The sequence below is a fragment of the Zea mays genome, chromosome 1, assembly GCF_902167145.1.
Source record: "Zea mays cultivar B73 chromosome 1, Zm-B73-REFERENCE-NAM-5.0, whole genome shotgun sequence".
In the NCBI taxonomy this organism is placed as follows: domain Eukaryota; kingdom Viridiplantae; phylum Streptophyta; class Magnoliopsida; order Poales; family Poaceae; genus Zea; species Zea mays.
Genome location: NC_050096.1, coordinates 28,435,490 through 28,460,242, shown reverse-complemented (window position 1 = coordinate 28,460,242; position 24,753 = coordinate 28,435,490). Strand labels below are relative to the sequence as shown.

The window sequence follows — 24,753 nt, the reverse complement described above, 5'->3', positions numbered from 1 at the left end:
GATCATGGCATTTCATTTAAGACTTTTGATGCATCTTATGTGCTTACTAACAAATCCGGCAAGATAGTTGCCAAGTTTGTTGGGGGCAAACACAAGGGCTCCAAGACTTGTGTTTGGGTACCCAAAGTTCTTGTTTCTAATGCCAAAGGACCCAAAACCGTTTGGGTACCTAAAGTCAAGAACTAAACTTGTTTTGTAGGTTTATGCATCCGGGGGCTCAAGTTGGATCATCGACAGCGGGTGCACAAACCACATGACAGGGGAGAAGAGGATGTTCTCCTCCTACGAGAAAAACCAAGATCCCCAACGAGCTATCACATTCGGGGATGGAAACCAAGGTTTGGTCAAAGGTTTGGGTAAAATAGCTATATCTCCTGACCATTCCATTTCCAATGTTTTTCTTGTTGATTCTTTAGATTACAATTTGCTTTCCGTTTCGCAATTATGTCAAATGGGCTACAACTGTCTATTTACTGATGTAGGTGTCACTGTCTTTAGAAGAAGTGATGATTCAATAGCATTTAAGGGAGTGTTAGAGGGTCAGCTATACTTGGTAGATTTTGATAGAGCTGAACTCGACACTTGCTTAATAGCTAAGACTAACATGGGTTGGCCCTGGCACCGCCGACTAGCCCATGTTGGAATGAAGAATCTTCATAAGCTTCTAAAGTGATAGCACATTTTAGGATTAACAAATGTTCATTTTGAGAAAGACAGGATTTGTAGCGCATGCCAAGCCGGGAAGCAAGTTGGTGTTCATCATCCACACAAGAACATCATGACAAGTGACAGGCCACTGGAGCTCCTACACATGGATTTATTCGGCCCGATCGCTTACATAAGCATCGGCGGGAGTAAGTACTGTCTAGTTATTGTGGATGATTATTCTCGCTTCACTTGGGTGTTCTTTTTGCAGGAAAAATCCCATACCCAAGAGACCTTAAAGGGATTCTTGAGACGGGCTCAAAATGAGTTCGACTTAAGGATCAAGAAAATTAGAAGCGACAACGGGACGGAGTTCAAGAACTCTCAAATTGAAAGCTTTCTTGAGGAGGAGGGCATCAAGCATGAGTTCTCTTCTCCCTACACCCCACAACAAAATGGTGTAGTGGAGAGGAAGAATCGAACTCTCTTGGACATGGCAAGAACCATGCTTGATGAGTACAAGACACCGGATCGGTTTTGGGCCGAGGCGGTCAACACCGCCTGCTACGCCATCAACCGGTTATATCTACACTGAATCCTCAAGAAGACATCCTATGAACTCCTAACCGGTAAAAAGCCCAACATTTCATATTTTAGAGTCTTTGGTAGCAAATGCTTTATTCTTATTAAAAGAGGTAGAAAATCTAAATTTGCTCCTAAGACTGTAGAAGGCTTTTTACTAGGATATGACTCAAACACAAGGGCATATAGAGTCTTTAACAAGTCCTCAGGACTTGTTGAAGTTTCTTGTGACGTTGTGTTTGATGAGACTAACGACTCTCAAGTAGAGCAAGTTGATCTTGATGAGATAGGTGAAGAAGAGGTTCCATGCATCGCGCTAAGGAACATGTCCATTGGGGATGTGTGTCCTAAGGAATCCGAAGAGCCTCCCAATGCACAAGATCAACCATCCTCCTCCACGCAAGCATCTCCACCAACTCAAAATGAGGACGAGGCTCAAGATGATGAAGAAGAAAATCAAAATGATGAGCCACCTCAAGATGACGGCAGTGATCAAGGGGGAGATGAAAATGATCAAGACAAGGAGGATGAAGAAACAAGGCCGCCACACCCAAGAGTCCACCAAGCAATCCAACGAGATCACCCCGTCGACACCATCCTCGGCGACATTCATAAGGGGGTAACCACTCGATCTCGTGTTGCACATTTTTGTGAGCATTACTCTTTTGTTTCCTCTATTGAGCCACACAGGGTAGAGGAAGCACTTCAAGATTCGGATTGGGTGATGGCGATGCAAGAGGAGCTCAACAATTTCACTAGGAATAAGGTATGGCATTTAGTTCCACGTCCTAACCAAAATGTTGTAGGAACCAAATGGGTCTTCCGCAACAAGCAAGATGAGCATGGTGTGGTGACAAGGAACAAAGCCCGACTTGTGGCCAAGGGATACTCCCAAGTCGAAGGTTTGGATTTTGGTGAAACCTATGCACCCGTAGCTAGGCTTGAGTCAATTCGCATATTATTAGCCTATGCTACTTACCATGGCTTCAAGCTTTATCAAATGGACGTGAAGAGTGCCTTCCTAAACGGACCAATCAAGGAAGAGGTCTACATTGAGCAACCTCCCGGCTTTGAAGACAGTGAGTACCCTAACCATGTCTATAGGCTCTCTAAGGCGCTTTATGGGCTCAAGCAAGCCCCAAGAGCATGGTATGAATGCCTTAGAGATTTCCTTATTGCTAATGGCTTCAAAGTCGGCAAGGCTGATCCTACTTTATTCACTAAAACTCTTGACAATGATTTGTTTGTATGCCAAATTTATGTTGATGATATTATATTTGGGTCTACTAACGAATCTACATGTGAAGAATTTAGTAGGATCATGACACAAAAAATCGAGATGTCTATGATGGGGGAGTTGAAGTATTTTCTAGGATTCCAAGTCAAGCAACTCCAAGAGGGCACCTTCATTAGCCAAACGAAGTACACTCAAGACATTCTAACCAAGTTTGGAATGAAGGATGCCAAGCCTATCAAGACACCCATGGGAACAAATGGGCATCTCGACCTCGACACGGGAGGTAAGTCCGTGGATCAAAAGGTATACCGGTCGATGATAGGTTCATTACTCTATTTATGTGCATCTCGACCGGACATTATGCTTTCTGTATGCATGTATGCAAGATTCCAAGCCGACCCTAAGGAATCACACCTTACGGCCGTAAAACGAATCTTGAGATATTTGGCTTATACTCCTAAGTTTGGGCTTTGGTACCCTCGGGGATCCACATTTGATTTGATTGGTTATTCGGATGCCGATTGAGCGAGGTGTAAGATTAATAGAAAGAGCACATCGGGGACTTGCCAGTTCTTGGGAAGGTCCTTGGTGTCTTGGGCTTCAAAGAAGCAAAATTCGGTTGCTCTTTCTACCGCCGAAGCCGAGTACATTGTCGCAGGCCATTGTTGCGCGCAATTGCTTTGGATGAGGCAAACCCTGCGGGACTATGGTTACAAATTAACCAAAGTTCCTCTTCTATGTGATAATGAGAGTGCAATCCGCATGGCGGATAATCCCGTTGAGCATAGCCGCACTAAACACATAGCCATTCGGTATCATTTTCTTAGGGATCACCAACAAAAGGGGGATATCGAGATTGCATATATTAATACTAAAGATCAATTAGCCGATATTTTTACCAAGCCACTAGATGAACAAACTTTTACCAAACTTAGGCATGAGCTCAATATTCTTGATTCTAGGAATTTCTTTTGCTAATTTGCTCACATAGCTCATAAGTATACCTTTGATCATGTCTCTTTTATATATGCTATGACTAATGTGTTTTCAAGTGTATTTCAAACCAAGTCATAGGTATATTGAAAGGGAATTGGAGTCTTCGGCGAAGACAAGGCTTCCACTCCACTCTACTACTCATCCTTCGCCGTCGCTCCGCATCACTCTCCGTCTTTGGTATAATCTTCACTCATATGTTTTATTTGCCAAAGGGGAGATAGTAGTTAGTGAAAGGGCCTATATTTCATTCCAAGTATCCGTTTTTGGCGATTCATGCCAAAGGGGGAGAAAGTTGGCCCAAAGCAAAAGGACCGCACCACCACCCTAATTTTAAAATTAATGATTTTCAATTGGTAAATTTCAAATTGGAATCTCTTTGTGCTCTACAGGGGGAGAAAGTAGTACTTTCAAAATTAATATCTTAAAATCCTCTTGAACACTAAGAGGAGAATTTATTGAGGGGGAGTTTTGTTTAGTCAAAGGAAAAGCATTTGAAACAAGGGGAGCAAAATTTCAAATCTTGAAAATGCTTCGCAAAATCTTATTCATTTACCTTTGACTATTTGCAAAAGGACTTTGAAAAGAATTTACAAAAGAATTTGCAAAAACAAAACTTGTGGTGCAAGTGTGGTCCAAAATGTTAAAAATAAAGAAACAATCCATGCATATCTAGTAAGTAATATTTATTGGCTCAATTCTAAGTAACCTTTGCACTTACACTTTGCAAACTAGTTCAATTTTACACTTCTATACTTGCTTTGGTTTGTGTTGGCATCAATCACCAAAAAGGGGAGATTGAAAGGGAATTAGGCTTACACCTATTTCCTAAACTAATTTTGGTGGTTGAATTGCCCAACACAAATAATTAGACTAACTAGTTTGCCCAAGTTTATAAGTACTACAGGTACCAAAGGTTCACCATAAGCCAATAAAAAGATCAAGAAAAAGGGTCCAAACAAAGGAGCAAAGGGACAACCGAAGGCACCCTGGTCTGGCGCACCGGACTGTCCGGTGCACCACCGGACAGTGTCCGGTGCACCAAGGGAGATCGACTTCAAACTCTTCACCTTCGGGAATTCTCAGGGCCGGAGCGCTATAATTCACCGGACTGTCCGGTGTACACCGGACAGTGTCCGGTGCTCCAAGGAGGCGCGGCTCCGAACTCGCCAGCCTCGGGAATTCGCAACGGCTGCTCCGCTATAATTCACCGGACATGTCCGGTGTACACCGGACTGTCCGGTGTAACTGCGGAGCAACGACTACTTCAGGCGCCAACGGCTACCTGCAGCGCATTAAATGCGCGCCAGCGCGCGCAGAGGTCAGGCACGCCCATGCTGGCGCACCGGACACCCTACAGTTCATGTCCGGTGCGCCACCGGTCATCCAGGCAGGCCCAGTGTCAGAGCTCCAACGGTCGGAACCCTAACGGCCGGGTGACGTGGCTGTCGCACCGGACATGTCCGGTGTGCACCGGACTGTCCGGTGCACCATTCGACAGACAGCCTCCACCCAAACGGCTAGTTTGGTGGTTGGGGCTATAAATACCCCCAACCACCCCACATTCAAGTCATCCAAGTTTTCCACTTCTCAACCACTTACAAGAGCTAGGCATTCAATTCTAGACACACTCAAGTGATCAAATCCTCTCCAATTCCACACAAGGCTTTAGTGATTAGCGAGAGTGATTTGTCGTGTTCTTTTGAGCTCTTGCGCTTGGATTGCTTCTTTCTTTCTCACTTGTTCTTGTGATCAAAACTCATTTGTAACCGAGGCAAGAGACACCAATTGTGTGGTGGTCCTTGCGGGGAAGTTTTGTTCCCGGTTTTGATTTGAGAAGAGAAGCTCACTCGGTCCGAGGGACCGTTTGAGAGAGGGTAAGGGTTGAAAGAGACCCGGCCTTTGTGGCCTCCTCAACGGGGAGTAGTGTCGGCGTTTCGAGACAGGGGGGTCCCTAAGCCGACGAGTGAGTGTGCTGCGTGCCCCAGCCCAGATGGGTCGAGCGCGTGGGCGAGCGCGGAGGGGGGAGAGGCGAGGCGGCCGGAGCCAAGCGTGAGAGAGGTGGAAGTCCCGCGGCCTTCGTGTTCGTCCCGCGCCCAGGTCGGGTGCGCTTGCAGTAGGGGGGTTACAAGCGTCCACGCGGGTGAGGGAAGCGAGCGGCCCCAAGAGAGCGCCTGTCCCGTCCTCGGTCCCGCGCGGCCAACCTTCTCTGAGAAGGCCCTGGTCCTTCCTTTTATAGTCGTAAGGAGAGGACCCAGGTGTACAATGGGGATGTAGCAGAGTGCTACGTGTCTAGCGGAGGGAGAGCTAGTGCCCTAGGTACATGCCGATGTGGCAGCCGGAGAGATCTGGGCATCCTGCTGGCGTGATGTCGTGGCTATCGGAGGTGCGGCGGAGCCTGATGGAGGGACAGCTGTTGGAGCGGTCGAGTCCCTGCTGACGTTGTCCTGCTGCCGTAAGAGAGCTGGGGGCCGCCGTCGTCATAGAGCTCGTGGAGCGCCATCATTGCCCCTCTGGCGGAGCTGGCCGGACGAGACGCCGGTCTTGTTCTCCGTGACCCGAGTCGATTCGGGGTAGGATGATGATGACGTCTCCTGTTGACGTGGCGGTCTGTGCTCTAGGCAGGGCGACGTGGGGTTTCCTCCGAAGCCGAGGTTGAGTCTTGCCTTCAGTTGCCGTGGCCGAGCCCGAGCCAAGGGGTCGGGCGAGGCGGAGGTCGTTCGGCCGAGGCCAGGGCGGAGTCCGAGCCCTGGGGTCGGGCGGAGCGGAGTTCGTCGTCTTCCGGGTCTTAGCCCGAGTCCGAGCCCTGGGGTCGGGCGGAGCGGAGTTCACCGTCTTCCGGGTCTTAGCCCGAGTCCGAGCCCTGGGGTCGGGCGGAGCGGAGTTCGCCGTCTTCCGGGTCTTTGCCCGAGTCCGAGCCCTGGGGTCAGGCGGAGCGGAGTTCGCCGTCTTCCGGGTCTTTGCCCGAGTCCGAGCCCTGGGGTCGGGCGGAGCGGAGTTCGCCGTCTTCCGGGTCTTTGCCCGAGTCCGAGCCCTGGGGTCGGGCGGAGCGGAGGTCGCCGTCTTCCGGGTCTTAGCCCGAGTCCGAGCCCTGGGGTCGGGCGGAGCGGAGTTCGTCGTGGCGCCCTTGGCAAGGCCTGATTGCCTGTCAGACTCACTCTGTCGAGTGGCACTGCAGTCGAAGTGGCGCAGGTGGCGCTGTCCTTCTGTCAGACTGGTCAGTGGAGCGGTGGAGTGACGGCGGTCACCTCGGCTCTGCCGGGGGCGCGTGTCAGGATAGAGGTGTCGGGCCACCTTTGCGTTAAATGCCCCTGCAATTTGGTCAGTCGGTGTGGTGATTTAGTCAAGGTTGCTTCTGAGCGAAGCCAAGGCCTTGGGCAAGCCGGTGATGTGTCCGCCATAAAAAGGGGGCCTCGGGCGAGACGGAAGTCTCTCGAGGTCGGCTGCCTTCGGCCGAGGCTAGGCTCGGGTGAAGCGTGATCGAGTCACTCGTGTGGACTGATCCCTGACTTAATCGTACCCATCAGGCCTTTGCAGCTTTATGCTGATGGGGGTTACCAGCTGAGAATTAGGCGTCTTGAGGGTACCCCTAATTATGGTCCCCGACAGTAGCCCCCGAGCCTCGAAGGGAGTGTTAGCACTCGCTTGGAGGCTTTTGTCGCACTTTTTTGCAAGGGGACCAGCCTTTCTCGGTTGCATTTCGTTCCGGTGGGTGCGCGCGAGCGCACCCGCCGGGTGTAGCCCCCGAGGCCTCGGAGGAGTGGTTACACTCCTTCGAGGTCTTAATACTTCGGCTGGTCTGGTCGTTCCATCATGCGAACTGGCCGTAGCCCGGGTGCACGGTCGGGGCCCAAGCTCTCGGGCTGGTATGTTGACGCTGTCAACGATTTGGCCGGAGCCGGTTTTTGCGAGAGCAGCCCCCGAGCCTCTGCACAGGGCGAGAGGACGATCAGGGACAGACTCGGCTTTTTACATACGCCCCTACGTCGCCTTTCCGCAAGGAGGAGGGGGGGAGTGCGCCATGTTACCCTCGATGGGCACCGAACATGGTGTCTCCGGTGAGCTGCAAGCGGGTAATCCGAGTGGACGTCCGTGCCCCGTTCGTTGGGGGTCGGCTAGGGGCCCAGAGGCACGCCCAAAAGTACCTGCGGGTGATTTGCCGGACCCGGTCCCCTGGCGACGGGGTCCGAGGGCTCGATGCCTCCCTCCGATGGGATTCCGTTACAAGATCGTTCCCGCTGGTCTCGGAAATGTCCTAGGGTACCTCGGGAGCGCAGCCCGAGCCTCGGTTATGTATCGAACGTACCCCTGGTCATCCCTCGCTCGGTGTCTGAGGCGACTGTGAACCCTTCGGGGGCCAGCCTTCGAACCCCTGATCAGTAATGGGCGCGGAGCCCGAGTAGCCTGAGGCGGCCATGGAGCCCTTCGGGGGGCTGGCCTTCGAACCCCTGACCAGTAGTGGGTGTCGGGCCCACGCGATCTGAGGCGGCTGTTGAACCCTTGGGGGGCCAGCCTTCGAACCCCTGATCAGTAATGGGGGGCTCGGAGCCCGGTTCCTTCGCGGAGAAGGATCCCTTTCGGGGTATCCCCCTTCCCTGGTCCCTGTTGCAAGAGATAGAGAAAGAGGAAAACGGAAAAGGATACGAAATCGGACGACGTGGCGTACCTTTTCTGAAGCGGTTATTACGGCGAAGGTGAAGCGTCGCGCGCTCCTCCTACCAGAGGCGCCGCGTGTCCCGCCGCGGAGTTAATGCGACGGGGCGAGTGGTTGGCGGGGCGGCCGTTGCGCGCGGGTGATCCGTTCGAGGAACGGGTCACGGGTGCACCGTCTTCACGCCGTGAGAGGAGGCTCTCTTGCTGTCTCAGGATGGGACGTGAGCCTGGCCGACGACGTGCCCGTCAGCGTGGCCCGACGTCAGAGTCGGTGACCCGAGGCCTCGGGTCGGGCTGGCGCCCTCGGAAGATGCTTGGCCGAGGCCCCAGGGGTAACCGGCCGAGCCGCCTGCTCGGGCCGGATTCCCGGAGAAGTCCCTGGACCTCGGCGCCGCCCGAGGCTGGGTCGGGCTTTGCTGTAGACGTCGTCGATGCCGAGGGTGCTACGGCTCCCTTCGGCGTGAAGACCCGAGCCTGCAGGATCAGATCATCTTGTAGCGTGTGCCTTCTGCGGCCGCCGAGGCCAGAAAAACACACCCTCGCCGTGCTTGCGAAGCTGCGTCTTTTTTCCTCTTGTTTCGAGCATCTGGACTCTCTGTCGGTAACAGGGATGTTTGTGCGAGCGAGAGTTGCTTCTCGCGGAAGGGACGAGTGAGGTATCCGTATCCCAGAGGCGTGGGAATCCCTCGGCTCGGTCAGCCTTGCCGCTTACGCGTACTTTCACCCGTCCATGAGGCCATGTCCCCGACTTAGTCAAGAAAGCTTGAAGGACTGCTTCGGCAGGAGAGCTTTCCGAACGTGAAGACTTGTTCGGTCCACGGAGTCGCTTTATCCGAGCGCGAGTTACTTATCGCAGAAGGTGATGAGTGAGGTATCCGTATCCCGGAGGCGTAGGAGTCCCTCGGCTCAGTCAGCCTTGGCTGCTTACGTGTACTCCGTCGTTTCCAGGATCCGCTTTCTGAAGTAGTCAAGAAGCACGAAAGTAATCCTGCTAAAAAGAGATCCTTTTTCGAGGAAAAATTCGACGCAGAGGGGGTCTCCCCCCTTTTAGCCCCCGAGGGAGGGTCGGGCTTTGCCGAGGCTAGGCCGACCCTTCCTTGACGACTAAACTTTGCGTAGGTGCGAGGTATATGAACAATTTGGAAACATCTTAAGGGTAGAAGCGACGTAGCTGTTTGATGTTCCAAGCGTTGCCGTAGATCTCGCCTTGATTGTTGGCCAGCTTGTATGTTCCGGGCTTCAGAACTTTGGCGATGACGAATGGCCCTTCCCAGGGGGGCGTGAGCTTGTGCCTCCCTCGGGCGTCTTGCCGCAGCCGAAGCACCAGATCGCCCACCTGGAGGTCTCGGGACCGGACCCCTCGGGCGTGGTAGCGTCGCAGGGACTGCTGGTACCGCGCCGAGTGTAGTAAGGCCCTGTCCCGAGCCTCCTCCAGCTGGTCCAGCGAGTCTTCTCGGCTAGCTTGGTTGCTTTGGTCGGTGTATGCCCTCGCCCTTGGGGAGCCGTATTCCAGGTCAGTGGGCAAGATAGCCTCAGCCCCGTAGACCAGGAAAAACGGCGTGAAGCCCGTGGCACGACTCGGCGTCGTCCTTAGGCTCCAGACCACCGAGGGGAGTTCCTTCATCCATCGCCTGCCGAACTTGTTGAGGTCGTTGTAGATCCGAGGCTTGAGCCCTTGTAGAATCATGCCGTTGGCACGCTCTACTTGCCCATTCGACATGGGATGAGCCACGGCGGCCCAGTCCACCCAGATATGGTGATCCTCGCAAAAATCCAAGAATTTTTTGCCGGTGAACTGGGTGCCATTGTCGGTGATGATGGAGTTTGGGACCCCGAAGCGATGGATGATGTTGGTGAAGAATGCCACCGCCTGCTCGGACCTGATGCTGTTCAGAGGTTGGACCTCGATCCACTTGGAGAATTTGTCGATGGCGACTAGCAGGTGCGTGTAGCCCCCGGGCGCCTTCTGCAAGGGGCCGACGAGGTCCAGACCCCATACAGCGAAGGGCCAGGTGATGGGTATTGTCTGCAGAGCCTGAGCGGGCAGGTGTGTCCGCTTCGCATAGAATTGGCACCCTTCGCAGGTGCGGACAACTCTAGTGGTGTCAGCCACCGCCGTTGGCCAGTAGAAGCCTTGCCGGAAAGCATTTCCAACAAGGGCTCGGGGTGCTGCGTGGTGGCCGCAAGCCCCCGAGTGTACTTCTTGCAGCAGTTCCCGACCTTCGGCGATGGAGATGCATCGCTGGAGGATGCCCGAGGGGCTGCGATGGTAGAGCTCCTCTTTGTCACCCAGCAAGACGAATGACTTGGCGCGTCGCGCTACCCGCCGAGCCTCGACTTGGTCGAGGGGTAGCTCTCCTCGTCGGAGATATTGCAGGTACGGGGCCTGCCAATCTTGGTCTGGCGTGGCCCCGCTCTGCTCTTCCTCGATGTTCAATGCCCCGCCCTCGGGGGCCGAGGGTACCTCGGGCCGAGCCGAGGGTACCTCGGGCTCGGGCGCGTCGTCGAGCTTGACGGAGGGTTGATGCAGGTCCCGGGAGAAGACGTCCGGGGGGACTGTCGTTCGCCCCGAGGCTATCTTCGCCAGCTCGTCTGCGGTTTCGTTGTAGCGCCGAGCGATGTGGTTGAGCTCGAGCCCGAAGAACTTGTCTTCCAGGCGCCGAACCTCATCGCAGTAGGCCTCCATCTTCGGGTCGCGGCAGTGGGAGTTCTTCATGACTTGGTCGATGATGAGCTGCGAATCACCGCGGGCGTCGAGGCGTCTGACCCCTAGCTCGATGGCGATTCGCAATCCGTTGACCAGAGCTTCGTACTCGGCCACATTGTTGGACGCCGGGAAGTGGAGGCGCAGCACGTAGCGCAAGTGCTTTCCGAGGGGCGAGATGAAGAGCAGGCCCGCACCGGCCCCCGTCTTCATCAGCGACCCGTCGAAAAACATGGTCCAGAGCTCCGGTTGGATCGGAGTCGTTGGTAGTTGGGTATCGACCCATTCGGCCATGAAATCCGCCAACACTTGGGACTTGATGGCCTTCCGAGGGGCGAACGAGATCGTTTCGCCCATGATCTCCACCGCCCACTTTGCGATTCTGCCCGAGGCCTCTCGGCACTGGATGATCTCCCCCAGGGGGAAGGATGACACCACAGTCACCGGATGGGACTCGAAGTAGTGTCGTAGCTTCCGCCTTGTCAGGATCACAGCGTACAGCAGCTTTTGGACTTGTGGGTAGCGGATCTTGGTCTCGGACAGCACTTCGCTGATGAAGTAGACCGGCCTCTGAACGGGCAATGTATGCCCTTCCTCCTGCCTCTCGACCACAATCGCGGCGCTAACCACCTGAGTGGTCGCGGCAACGTAGACCAAGAGGACTTCTCCGTCCGCCGGCGGCACCAAGACCGGCGCCTTTGTAAGGAGTGCCTTCAGGTTGTCGAGGGCTTCCTCGGCCTCAGGGGTCCAAGCGAAACATTCGGCCTTCCTTAAGAGGCGGTACAGAGGTAGACCTCTTTCGCCGAGGCGTGAGATGAAGCGGCTCAGGGCCGCGAGGCATCCCATGACCCTCTGTACCCCTTTTAAGTCCTTGATGGGTCCCATGCTGGTGATGGCCGCGATCTTCTCCGGGTTGGCCTCGATGCCTCGCTCGGAGACGATGAAACCTAGGAGCATGCCTCGGGGCACCCCGAAGACACACTTCTCAGGATTAAGCTTGACTCCTTTCGCCTTGAGACACCGGAATGTCACTTCAAGGTCGGAGAGGAGGTCGGAAGCCTTCCGAGTCTTGACTACGATGTCATCGACGTAGGCCTCGACCGTGCGACCGATGTGTTCGCCGAACACATGGTTCATGCACCGCTGGTACGTCGCACCTGCATTCCTCAAGCCGAACGGCATGGTGACATAGCAGTACATGCCGAACGGCGTGATGAAAGAAGTCGCGAGCTGGTCGGACTCTTTCATTCGGATCTGGTGATACCCTGAGTAGGCATCGAGGAAGGACAGGGTTTCGCACCCAGCAGTGGAATCCACGATTTGGTCGATGCGAGGCAGAGGGTAGGGAACCTTCGGACATGCTTTGTTGAGACCAGTGTAGTCTACACACATCCGCCATTTCCCCCCTTTCTTCCTCACAAGCACAGGGTTGGCAAGCCATTCGGGATGGAATACCTCTTTGATGAACCCTGCCGCCATTAGCTTGTGGATCTCTTCGCCAATCGCTCTGCGCTTCTCCTCGTCGAATCGGCGCAGAGGCTGTCTGACGGGTCGGGCTCCGGCCCGAATATCCAGCGAGTGCTCGGCGACATCCCTCGGTATGCCGGGCATGTCCGAGGGACTCCACGCAAAGACGTCGGCGTTCGCGCGGAGAAAGTCGACGAGCACTGCTTCCTATTTGGGGTCGAACCCGGAGCCGATCCGGATCTGCTTGGTGGTGTCGCCACTGGGGTCGAGGGGGACGGCCTTGACCGTCTCCGCTGGCTCGAAGTTGCCGGCATGGCGCTTCACGTCTGGGACCTCCTTGGAGAGGTTCTCCAGGTCGGTGATGAGGGCCTCGGACTCGACGAGGGCCTCGGCGTACTCCACGCACTCCACGTCGCATTCGAACGCGTGTTTGTACGTGGGGCCGACAGTGATGACCCCGTTGGGGCTCGGCATCTTGAGCTTCAGGTAGGTGTAGTTGGGGACGGCCATGAACTTCGCGTAGCATGGCCTCCCTAGCACGGCGTGGTAGGTTCCTCGGAACCCGACCACTTCGAACGTCAGGGTCTCCCTTCGGAAGTTGGAGGGTGTCCCGAAGCAGACTGGGAGGTCGAGTCGCCCGAGGGGCTGGACGCGCTTCCCAGGGATGATCCCGTGGAAGGGCGCAGCGCCTGCTCGGACGGAGGACGGATCGACGCGCAGGAGCTTGAGGGTCTCGGTGTAGATGATGTTGAGGCAGCTGCCCCCGTCCATCAGGACCTTGGTGAGCCTGACATCGCCGACAACGGGGTCGACGACGAGCGGGTATTTCCCCGGGCTCGGCACATGGTCGGGGTGGTCGGCTCGGTCGAAAGTGATGGGCTTGTCGGACCAGTCTAGGTAGACTGGCGCCGCCACCTTCACCGAGCAGACCTCCCGGCGCTCTTGCTTGCGGTGCCGAGCCGAGGTGTTCGCCGCATGCCCTCCATAGATCATGTAGCAGTCGCGGACCTCGGGGAACCCCCCTGCTGGGTGATCTTCGTTCTTGTCGTCGTCGTGGGCCCTGCCACCCTCGGCGGGTGGCCCGGCCCTGTGGAAATGACGCCGAAGCATAACGCACTCCTCGAGGGTGTGCTTGACGGGCCCCTGATGGTAGGGGCACGGCCCCTTGAGCATCTTGTCGAAGAGGTTTGCACCTCCGGGGGGCTTCCGAGGGTTCTTATACTCGGCGGCGGCGACAAGGTCCGCGTCGGCGGCGTCGCGTTTCGATTGCGACTTCTTCTTGCCTTTCTTCTTGACGCCGCGCGGAGCAGACGCCTCGGGGGCTTCTTCCGATGGGCGGCCCTAGGGCTGCTTGTCCTTTCGGAAGATAGCCTCGACTGCCTCCTGGCCGGAGGCGAACTTGGTGGCGATGTCCATCAGCTCGCTCGCCCTGGTGGGGGTTTTGCGACCCAGCTTGCTCACCAGGTCGCGGCAAGTGGTGCCGGCGAGGAACGCGCCGATGACATCCGAGTCGGTGATGTTGGGCAGCTCGGTGCGCTGCTTCGAGAATCGCCGGATGTAGTCCCGGAGCGACTCCCCCGGCTGTTGCCGGCAGCTTCGAAGGTCCCAGGAATTCCCGGGGCGCACGTATGTGCCCTGGAAATTGCCAGCGAAGGCTTGGACCAAGTCGTCCCAGTTGGAAATCTGCCCCGGAGGCAGGTGCTCCAACCAGGCACGAGCAGTGTCGGAGAGGAACAGGGGGAGGTTGCGGATGATGAGGTTGTCGTCGTCCGTTCCACCCAGTTGGCAGGCAAGGCGGTAGTCCGCGAGCCACAGCTCCGGTCTCGTTTCCCCCGAGTACTTTACGATAGTAGTCGGGGGTCGGAACCGGGTCGGGAATGGCGCCCGTCGGATGGCCCGACTGAAAGCCTGCGGACCGGGTGGTTCGGGCGAAGGACTCCGATCCTCCCCGCTGTCGTAACGTCCCCCACGCCTGGGGTGATAGCCTCGGCGCACCCTTTCGTCGAGGTGAGCCCGACGGTCGCGTCGATGGTGCTCGTTGCCGAGGTGGCCCGGGGCTGCAGGCGCGGTGTTGCGCGTGCGCCCGGTGTAGACCGAGGCTTTCCGCATGAATCGGGAAGTCGCGGCATGAGGTTCCGAGGGATATCCTTGCCTTCGGGATGCAGTGCTCTCGGCCCGCCGGGCCGCGGCGTCTTCCAGGAGATTCTTGAGTTCTCCCTGGATCCGCCGACCCTCGGTGGTTGACGGCTCCGGCATCGCACGGATGAGCATTGCTGCGGTTGCCAGGTTCTGACCGACCCCGCTGGATGCGGGCGGCGGCCTGATCCTGACGTCGTTGGCGACGCGGTGCTGGAGACCTTGGGGCAGATGACGCATTTCTCCGGCCAGGGGTTGGCCCACCCACGCCTGTCCGACGTCCCGACGGATCGGCTCAAGCGCTCCCGTTCCCTCATTGAGCCTGGCCTGCGCCTCGCGGACTTGCTCGAGTTGTGGGTCGTAACCCCCCGCCGGAGCGGGGACCACAGCTAGCTCCCGTGGGATGTCGGCGCGAGGCACTGGCCTAGGGAGATCACCATCCTCCGGCATGCCAAGATGGTTGCCTTCGGTGGGATTCCCTAGCTCGATGTGGAAACATTCGCGGCTTGGGCCGCAGCTCTTGTCGCCAAGGCTGCGACTTCCATCGGAACGGTCGGACAGACAGTAGTCACATGCGGCCATGAAGTCCCGCACGGCACTGGGGTTGCCAAGTCCGGAGAAATCCCAACCGATGCTGGGGTCGTCATCTTCCTCGGACCCAGAGGGCCCGTAGGTCGAGACGTCCGTCAGTCGGTCCCAAGGCGACCGCATACAGAACCTCAGTGGGGTTGCACTCGCCTCAATGAGAGCGCCCGCCAAATCGAGGTCGTTTGGCGGGTGGAGGCCGAGTCGAAATGACGCAAGATGGGAGTTAGTCGTTACCTTTTGGTCGATGAGGAGCGACGTAGTTACATCGGGGACTGGTTGCGCCGTCATCTCTGGTTCGAGGGCGACGTCCTGCAGGCTTTCCGCGAGCGCGCCGGCGTCGTCTTCTTGCTCGGGGTCATCGTGCCGCAGGGGGACGGCGCTTGCCTCCGTCTTGAACGCGAGGTCGATGTCCGGCGTGCCTTCCGTCGGGGCGTCGGAGGCGTCGATTCGCTCGACGGCTGACGAAGCGCGGCCTCCCGTCTGGCCTTGACGGCCCCGCCTCCTCCTCCGTTGGCGGGGGAGAGAACGGAGCGAGCCCGAATGTTGCCTTTCCACCACGCGGGGTAGACGTCGTCGATTCCGCCGCCGGCGGGCGGGTTGTCGGCCGCCATTGTCGTGGTCGCACGGCGGTGGAAGAAGTATCATGTCGTAGCTGTCGTCGAAGGACATGAACTCGAGAGCCCCGAAACGAAGCACCGTCCCGGGCCGGAGAGGTTGCTGGAGACTGCCCATCTGGAGCTTGACGGGGAGCTATTCGTCAGCACGCAGCAGGCCCCTACCTGGCGCGCCAACTGTCGGCGTTTCGAGACAGGGGGGTCCCTAAGCCGACGAGTGAGTGTGCTGCGTGCCCCAGCCCAGATGGGTCGAGCGCGTGGGCGAGCGAGGAGGGGGGAGAGGCGAGGCGGCCGGAGCCAAGCGTGAGAGAGGTGGAAGTCCCGCGGCCTTCGTGTTCGTCCCGCGCCCAGGTCGGGTGCGCTTGCAGTAGGGGGGTTACAAGCGTCCACGCGGGTGAGGGAAGCGAGCGGCCCCAAGAGAGCGCCTGTCCCGTCCTCGGTCCCGCGCGGCCAACCTTCTCTGAGAAGGCCCTGGTCCTTCCTTTTATAGTCGTAAGGAGAGGACCCAGGTGTACAATGGGGATGTAGCAGAGTGCTACGTGTCTAGCGGAGGGAGAGCTAGTGCCCTAGGTACATGCCGATGTGGCAGCCGGAGAGATCTGGGCATCCTGCTGGCGTGATGTCGTGGCTATCGGAGGTGCGGCGGAGCCTGATGGAGGGACAGCTGTTGGAGCGGTCGAGTCCCTGCTGACGTTGTCCTGCTGCCGTAAGAGAGCTGGGGGCCGCCGTCGTCATAGAGCTCGTGGAGCGCCATCATTGCCCCTCTGGCGGAGCTGGCCGGACGAGACGTCGGTCTTGTTCTCCGTGACCCGAGTCGATTCGGGGTAGGATGATGATGACGTCTCCTGTTGACGTGGCGGTCTGTGCTCTAGGCAGGGCGACGTGGGGTTTCCTCCGAAGCCGAGGTTGAGTCTTGCCTTCAGTTGCCGTGGCCGAGCCCGAGCCAAGGGGTCGGGCGAGGCGGAGGTCGTTCGGCCGAGGCCAGGGCGGAGTCCGAGCCCTGGGGTCGGGCGGAGCGGAGTTCGTCATCTTCCGGGTCTTAGCCCGAGTCCGAGCCCTGGGGTCGGGCGGAGCGGAGTTCACCGTCTTCCGGGTCTTAGCCCGAGTCCGAGCCCTGGGGTCGGGCGGAGCGGAGTTCGCCGTCTTCCGGGTCTTTGCCCGAGTCCGAGCCCTGGGGTCGGGCGGAGCGGAGTTCGCCGTCTTCCGGGTCTTTGCCCGAGTCCGAGCCCTGGGGTCGGGCGGAGCGGAGTTCGCCGTCTTCCGGGTCTTTGCCCGAGTCCGAGCCCTGGGGTCAGGCGGAGCGGAGGTCGCCGTCTTCCGGGTCTTAGCCCGAGTCCGAGCCCTGGGGTCGGGCGGAGCGGAGTTCGTCGTGGCGCCCTTGGCAAGGCCTGATTGCCTGTCAGACTCACTCTGTCGAGTGGCACTGCAGTCGAAGTGGCGCAGGTGGCGCTGTCCTTCTGTCAGACTGGTCAGTGGAGCGGTGGAGTGACGGCGGTCACCTCGACTCTGCCGGGGGCGCGTGTCAGGATAGAGGTGTCAGGCCACCTTTGCGTTAAATGCCCCTGCAATTTGGTCAGTCGGTGTGGTGATTTAGTCAAGGTTGCTTCTGAGCGAAGCCAAGGCCTTGGGCAAGCCGGTGATGTGTCCGCCATAAAAAGGGGGCCTCGGGCGAGACGGAAGTCTCTCGAGGTCGGCTGCCTTCGGCCGAGGCTAGGCTCGGGTGAAGCGTGATCGAGTCACTCGTGTGGACTGATCCCTGACTTAATCGTACCCATCAGGCCTTTGCAGCTTTATGCTGATGGGGGTTACCAGCTGAGAATTAGGCGTCTTGAGGGTACCCCTAATTATGGTCCCCGACAAGTAGGTTTGCGAGAACCGAACCTCGGTAAAACAAATCCGCGTGTCACACTCTTCATTCACTTGCGATTTGTTTTGCGCCCTTTCTCTCGGACTCATTATTATTTCTAACGCTAACCCGGCTTGTAGTTGTGATTAATTTTGTAAAATTCAGTTTCGCCCTATTCATCCCCCCCTCTAGGCGACTTTCAAAAGCAATACAACGAAAAGCTTCAATATAAATCCAAATTTCATTGGCAGAAAAGCTAAACACAGAATTGAGTGCTTCCTTGGAACATGATGCAAGGGAAATCACAGGATGTGCGTACGCATACCAGTTCAGCCTTCTCAAAATCTGCCTCACTTCGAGCCGCATCTTCAAGGTTAATTGGAAGGGTTGGGATAGCCCAATTGATGCAATAGATCTTCCTTACCTGAATCTCAACCTACAGTTACATCCGAAGCAACCAGAGACAATCTATTCATTGGTTGAATATAGACAGACATGGGATATAAACAAACCATATTTGCAGAAACATGTAATAGATTGAAAGGCGAATTAGGCTACATCAGCAAACCTAATTTATACTGACAACAAAACATGTAAGCACAAAGAACATAGTCATCCCACGTTAATTCATCGTCTTAGCTACTTCGAAAAAAATCGTCATCCTAGAGACATAAGGAAATATCCTACTAACATGTAACTGATATACCGGTTTTACAACTCGTGATGATAATAAATTATCATATTTGCGTCAAATGGACGAATTCCAAATCATGAAACAAGACAGATGATCTCGCAGATCAGATTTCAGATCCAGATTGGACACACCTGAATCAGATTTAAATTTCTACCAAAATATAACTACCATAGGACTGAAACATACTGTACAAGCTTTAAATTTCTATCACGATATACTATTTGGAATACACTTGAACACAAAAAATCAATAATATAATCATGGGGCTACTGATAACTTCTGAAATTAGGAATAATCATAATGGGAGGTTATACGCCAAACACACAAAAAATCCATTCAGGAGCACACAGGGTTAAGTGTGAGACAGAGACACAAACCTCTGGACCACCGCCAATATCCATTTTCCGAACTTTGCCCCCACATGGCGTCACACGCTTGACAGTAAAAAAACAGGAAGATTATAAACATCGAGCAATTCTTAATAATAATTATATAACATTGACCCTAAAAAATAGGAAATATATAACATTAGGAGAAAATCTTACTCATTTGAGTTGGAGTCAAAGCGATGATCAGCTGATAAAAAGTACCTTTGATCCTAAGTAGATTCTCGTATGCAATGTGAATCAACGACAGATGCTAGTCACAACCCACTCATATATTATCACAAATGTCAGCTGAAATAGTGAAGAAAAGGTCTCAGAAATATTGAAACATGAAAAGGTAGTTAACAAAGAAAACTCTAACTATAAACAAAGCTCTCATATGTTCTTCTCTCACACGTAAATGTGTGTCTGCCTAAGAAATATGTGCATGTTTAAGGACGAAGTAATTCTATGAAACATGTTGTCGATATTGTCAAATATACTTACCCATAGCCTAGAAATCTTTATCGGTCTTGATGAACGCTACAACAAGCGCATGTGGGAGCACGGCAGGACACTCCTTACAGAAACATGTAGGAATGGCACGCAAGACATTGATCAACATATTCTGCCTTGCATATATGGAAGGTATAAATCAACAAAGAACAATGGCAACTGTAAGATGGCTATCAGAAGAAAAAAAGAATCAGTCATCAACGATATACCATAATCAAGCTACCGCCAAAACACAGCATGAGATGAAATCTGATATGCTTTTTTCATAATGCCATATAGTTAAGATGTGATGCTTAGGATCAAAGGTAAAAATTGTTTTTCAGTCATCATGCTTCCACCATGCATGCACTAGCCTATCGCATACAAAACAACACAACAACTATTTCTATTCTCTTAAGAAAAAAAAGAGACGAAAAGGCGAACACGATCTATACTACCTACAACCTGCTGGACAAAGGGCAATGTGGGTTACCGTGAAGACGGAGAAGGAGGTGGGCGGGTCCCCGGGGATGTGTTGGCCTGCGTCGACGAGGAGCAGCTCAGTGTAAGGTCAAGGCATTGTAATGAGATTATCTCTATTGAACGAGCATTCAAGCATGTGCAAAATGAATTTTATGATATACATTGTGAAAACTGAAAAGTAAAATGTAAGTGCATGAAAACAAAAGGTATAATAAAGAAGAATAAAGGACCTGAACACATACAACATGTGCACTGCAACATCCAGCGCCTACATAGTTTCGATCCGATAGTTGAGCAATCACTACTCACTTTGAGGAGGAGCTCCAAACGAGCCAAGTGAGCATTTAATCGAATATGAGGAGCTCCAAACTTTAATTTGAGATGTGGCATAAAAAATCTCAGAACTGGTGAATCAAGCTAATCCGGTCTTTTACAGGAGTTCGTACCTGTAGTAGCTCTCCATTGAAAGCGCCATGACGACGTGCTCCTGCAGCAGCTCCAAATCAACACAACTAAAACTGCGAGATGGAAAATGTAGAGAAACAACAATAGGACAATTAGCTGCTTAGCGAAGTTGAGGAAATAAAGGGGCACTGAAAGAACATATGGTCCAAAATTTCGTTTGGCCGTTTTTGGCAGAAAACATTCATAGGATTCCAATTCATATGCCTTCTTCTCATAATGTTTCTAGTGCTAAGTCTAGGTTTGACAAGATCCAAAAGAAAACTTTATGCTTCGGCTAACAATAGGATTCCCAAATCAATTTATGCATGATATGATTCCCAAATCAATTCATAAGGCCCAAAACAGTATTGTATGTTTTAGACATATTTGAAATAAAGAAATAAAAAAATTGAATCGCTAGCTATTATACATTTTAGTCATTGAAACAAAAGTAATTGAATCAAAAAAACAAGGGCCAATAAAAAGGAAGATGACCTCTCGATCAATACATTCTACGGAGTTAATATTATAAAACACATACAATACTTAATATTTGTCTTACAGAAGATACAATCTCGTCCAAGGTCTCTGAGTCTACAATAATGAATAAAAAATGAACAATCAGTTATATTTGACGTTGCAACCATATCTTGCATCTGCACGTAAATTGTGGAACAAATAAATACCACAAGTAAATCTGCGCACCTTAGGCGTGTTGACTGTTGACGACGCAATTGAGGACGGTGGGGAAGCTACTATTACCAATCGCACCTTGATCGTGGGCATCTTGATCCCAACCCTACACCAATCAAATGTGCACGCGCTGAGATCTAAAAAGAGCTAGCAGATTGATTTCTACATAGAATGTCTTACTGGTCCTATGGTTTATGAATAAAATCAACAATGAACTATATTTTCTCAGGCAATTTACAGATGATAAAATATATTCAATTACCAGCGAAGCATAGCAGCAATGGTGTCCTTAGAGTTTTTTGCATCAAGTGAGAACCTAGGACCCAATAGCTTCTTCATGCGTCGAACAAGACGATAATAGTAATGCCTAACCTGTATGGCACATAAAGCATTAAATCTTTTATATATTAGATTGATATACAACAGAATTAAACTTTAATAAGGTAGGCTAATGTTGCAAGAAAAGATTAAACATCTTAATAGTAATATAAAATATAAACTCTAATCACAATAGAAACATGAACTCCTTTGGATAACTCATACACAACTAAAATTCACAGGCTCACAGCCTAATGTGTATTTGTTTCATCCAAACATCTTGGTTGAGAAATAAATACCTGATCCTTGTTTTTACTCTGAACACGATGTGTAATCTTGTCAAAGTTCTAGGAAAACAATATGGGATTATCCATCAATCGATTATTATTTGCTAATTAGATTACAAATAGAAGAAGAGCATTGCATCTAGAATTTACTGCCTCTTACTTTTCCTACTTGCTGCAGCGCACTGAAAAAAATCTCCTCCTCTTGGTGTGTCCACGCAGCCCATTGTCGAGTCTGCTTTTTTGCTATGAAATCAGATACAGAGCAAAAGCTATCAGGCAAAACCCAGAACTGTCATAAACAGGGAGTCTGGAAAAATACAAAAAAATAGTTTGCAAAAACGAACCAGGTTTCCTGTTAAGATCAGAAGGCTCGGGGGCGGACCTAGTGTAGGACATGGGTGTACACATGTACACCCAATAACTTTTTGCAAAAAGAAAAGGAAAATTCGAATTTATTAGGTATACATATAAATTTCTAATTAGATCAGATCCGAATACAAATAGACAAACTTAGGGTTCGGTGGTCAGTTTCGCACAGCAGGAAGGGGAGAGAACAAATGCACATACATGGTGGGTGTTGATCGGCGAAGGACCCGACGAAGAACAGACGGTGGTGGCGGTCGTCTAGTAGCTAGCTACACGAGAGAGCGCCTCGCGCACGGGGGACGGGCAGAAGAAAAGGTAGGCGCTGAACGGAGCACTGTATGGTGGCGTTTGGATGATGAAAAGAATACTTCAAAATGAGAATCCTTCTAGCGATTGATCCCAATTGTATTTTGTAGCTGACAGTTCCTTTCACAGTATTTGTGACTCAAATAATCCTAACCTCTTTCTCTACCAAATTGAGTCTTCATACTTGACATTGGCCAGTCACCTCAAGGTTTTTGACTTACTTTGGATTATTGTTCACAGTCAGGCCATCAATGGGCTACTGCCATGACATTTCATCTACAGTCTGCAGGTTGCCAATGCAGCGATGTCTACTTGGTCGTCTCCCATGAGCAGAACTACATTATGTATTCGCTTACTACAAAAATGCACTGCTCGTTTCACGAAACACGAAATCACATTTCACCATAGAAAGGGTTTTATAATGTATGAGACCCTAAACCATTTATTGAATAAACAAGCAGAAATCCCCTCAAACAAATACCACTGGAAGGTTCTAAAGGCACTGATAAAAAGGCCAAGGGTGTTAGGGTTTTAGTCAAATAGGAAGGAACAAAGAACTTGCTTCAACTTTTACAATTATTCTCGAAATAGTAGCAGATTTAATGTACACTGATAAAGCATTACACAAACTGTCAGTGATGAAACCCTAACACCATAACAAAAAATAGCAGTACCAAATTGATGATTGCGAAGTTGCAGAGATGTACCCGGATGGAGATTGACGCCCTCGGTAGTTCCTTATGGTGTAGTATAGATTGTACTCGTTGTGCAGTGTGCGCTTCATTAATCATGCATCTCCATTCAGTAAACAGAGAACACTTAAAAATCAAATTAAACAAAGATCAAACTAAAACAGAGATCAAATTAAAATAGAGATCAAACTGATACAAAACTTGAATCGAGAGGCGAGCAAGATTATTAACAAAACAGAACAAGCAGCGAGAGATTATAACCACGAAAGAGACGTGCGAAATCCTGACCTGCTTCTTACGCGTGAGGTGCCAGATCCACCAGCACATGTTCTCGAGCTTAGTGATGCGCTCGTGGGCGTTGTGCATGGCGAAGACTTTGATCCACGTCTAGTGGAGCCTTGGAGGTCGCTCTCATCGATGCCTTTGACCACCTCCTTGACGAAGTAGTGCGAGGGTTGAAGTTCATGTGCGGGTCGTGGGGGCTCGCTGCCTTCGACGGCGACCTAGGGTCCCCGGTGCCAACTTATGAATTTTGGTTATAAATGTGTCTTTCAGTGGTTGTGTGCACACTCTGTTTGTCTAAATTTACATGCAGTGGCAACTTTGTTGTAGTGTTGCGGTTCTAAAGTACTACTGTATTTCAGTTCGAAGACCTGAGAGAAAATTTTGGTTCACCTGAATAAAGTGCAGACAAAAAATTCAAGAAATGGCCCTCCCGGTGCTGCTTTATTTAGTGCGTGAAATTTGGAAGACATTTTATACTAAGACTTTAATCAAATTGCCATACTACAGATTCAGAGAAGTGAGCACTCAAAACCAAAACCTAAGGTGATATCAATTTCTAGATTTGAGCACCAGTCACTCTATAAGAGCATGGCTGAAATCCTACCTTCCTTTCCTTTTTTAAGCATAGAGAACCTAAACCAAACAAAAAAGAAAAATCTTAGAAAGGCTCAGAAGTATTCATTGGTTTTTCTTGTCAGGGATCTAAAAATAGGTAGGTATTTTTTGTCATCACATCCTCAAGTCAGATCCGACGAGAAAAGCAAGCAAAAGAAAGGAGAGTATCAAAATCCAAAGAAAATATAAAAGAAATTGAAGGTGATAAATGGACAGTCCTCACCCTCACCCACCCCTACTCTGATCCAAGCATATCCCTTCACAACGAGTGTACCTTGATCCGTGCGGTGGGGGCTCCTGGCCGACCACGAGGATGGCGCACCTGCAACTCCCACCGATTTCGTAGCAGCTTTATCCGTGAGATCGACAACTTAGACAGTGTCATGTTGCGCACGCACACACACGACAAGCACTACCATGGCTCGAGCAAGGATTTGTAGCAGAGCCAAAATAATCAACAAATAAAGCAAGAACCAGATAAAGAAGAAGACACAAACCTAGGCACAGACAGATGTACTTGTAAAGTGACCAAGGTTAGCAAACATTGCCTCACTGCCTAAAAATGGGAAAGTGTCATGTGATTAGTTATAGACAAGTAGCTTGAACTTGTAATCCATACATAGACAAGAGGACTGCAAGAAAAAGAACAAGCAAAAACAGAAGTATCCCCAAATAATTACATCTGATAGTTCCTAGTAAAAACAAGAAGTGAGAAGGGAAATAAAACCATCAAGGCATGAAAAGAGCAGAGATAAGAAACTATGAAGTAAAGAGGGTAAAGTTCTCTATCATTCACTGCAAGAAATAAATGGATATCTTGTCCTTCACCATAACATGTGGTTTTGGTTGATGCATATGTAAGCATGTAAATACAAATAAATAACATGATGGAAAGGCTAGAAGTTGACATTTTAGCCTGATTGCCCTAGGGTATATTGTAAATAACTCTAAGCATTGGCAGGAAGGTAGCTAAAACTAACATCCATGGTAGCATAGTTTTTCTAAGGGACATATAGCGTATGGTTTGTTTGGTGAAGCTACAAATTCAACTTGAGCCCAATAGATGTGTACACATGTTAGATACTACTGGTGATACCATACAATTGCATTGTCAAGTAATAAAAACATAAAGCCAATAGAATGTGCACGGCAGTGCAGAATAAAATGTCAGAAAGTATACAAAAGTGCTTGCCAGCTCAATCTCCGACAGAGATAATTAATACCCAGAAACAAATTAAACTGCAA

The 24,753-nt window shown here is 51.9% G+C and overlaps 1 non-coding gene across 1 annotated transcript; it reads right to left on the bottom strand.

Moving 5' to 3' along the window:
• Nucleotides 1-23,553: 23,553 nt before the first annotated feature.
• Nucleotides 23,554-23,634, bottom strand: LOC111590706 (small nucleolar RNA R41). Its single transcript, XR_004855746.1, has one exon. It is a non-coding gene; the product is annotated as a small nucleolar RNA R41 (small nucleolar RNA).
• Nucleotides 23,635-24,753: the final 1,119 nt, after the last annotated feature.